The sequence below is a fragment of the Elephas maximus genome, chromosome 7 (assembly GCF_024166365.1).
Source record: "Elephas maximus indicus isolate mEleMax1 chromosome 7, mEleMax1 primary haplotype, whole genome shotgun sequence".
Lineage (NCBI taxonomy): Eukaryota > Metazoa > Chordata > Mammalia > Proboscidea > Elephantidae > Elephas > Elephas maximus.
Window position 1 is genome coordinate 45,155,325 of NC_064825.1, and position 1,507 is coordinate 45,156,831.

A 1,507-nucleotide genomic window follows, 5' to 3' on the forward strand; every position below is an offset into this window, starting at 1 on the left:
ATCCATTTGCAAAAAAATGCAACGGGACCCATACACCATGCACAAAAACTAACTCCAAGTAGATCAAAGACCTAAACATAAAGACTAAAACGGTAAAGATCATGGAAGAAAAAATAGGGACAACATTAGGAGCCCTAATACAAGGCATAAACAGAATATAAAACATTACTAAAAATGATGAAGAGAAACCAGATAACTGGGAGCTCCTAAAAATCAAACACCTATGCTCATCTAAAGACTTCACCAAAAGAGTGAAAAGACCACCTACAGATTGGGAAAGAATTCTCAGCTATGACATCTCCGACCAGCGCCTGATCTCTAAAACCTATATGATTCTGTTAAAACGCAACAACAGAAAGACAAACAACCCAATTAAAACTTGGGCAAAGGATATGAACATGCCCTTCTCTAAAGAAGATATTCAGGCAGCTAACAGATACATGAGAAAATGCTCTCGATCATTAGCCATTAGAGACGTGCAAATTAAAACTACGATGAGATTCCATCTCATTCCAACAAGGCTGGCGTTAATCCAAAAAAAAAAACAAAATAATAAATGCTGAAGAGGCTGCGGAGAGATTGGAACTCTTATACACTGCTCGTCGGAATGTAAAATGGTACAACTACTTTGGAAATATATTTGGCGTTTCCTTAAAAAGTTAAAACTACCATACAACCCAGAAATCCCACTCCTCGGAATATACCCTAGAGAAATAAGAGCCTTTACAGGAACAGATATATGCACACCCATGTTTATTGCAGCTCTGTTTACAATAGCAGAAAGCTGGAAGCAACCAAGGTGTCCATAAGCAGATGAATGGTTAAATAAGTTGTGGTTTATTCACACAATGGAATACTATGCGTCGATAAAGAACAGTGACGAATCTGTGAAACATTTCATAACATGGAGGAACCTGGAAGGCATTATGCTGAGTGAAATTAGTCAGATGCAAAAGGACAAATAATGTATAAGACCACTGTTATAAAATCTTGAGAAACAGTTTAAACTGAGAAGAACACATTCTTTTGTGGTTACGAGAGGGAGGAGTGAGGGTGGGAGAGGATTATTTACTGATTAGATAGTAGATAAGAACTACTTTAGGTGAAGGGAGGGACTATACTCAATACAGGGAAGGTCAGCTCAACCGGACTGGACCAAAAGCAAGGAAGTTTCCGGGATAAACTTAATGCTTGGAAGGTCAGTGGAGCAAGGGCGGGGGTTTGGGGACAATGGCTTCAGGGGACATCTAAGTCAACTGGCAAAATGAATTCTATTAAGAAAACATTCTGCATCCCACTTTGAAGAGTGGCGTCTCGAGTCTTAAATGCTAACAAGCGGCCATCTAAGATGCATCAATTGGTCTCAGTCCACCTGGATCAAAGGAGAATGAAGAACACCGAGGTCACAAGATAATTATGAGCCCAGGAGATAGAAAGGGCCACACGAACTGGAGACTTACATCATCCTGAGACCAGAAGAACTAGATGGTGCCTAGCTGCAACCCAT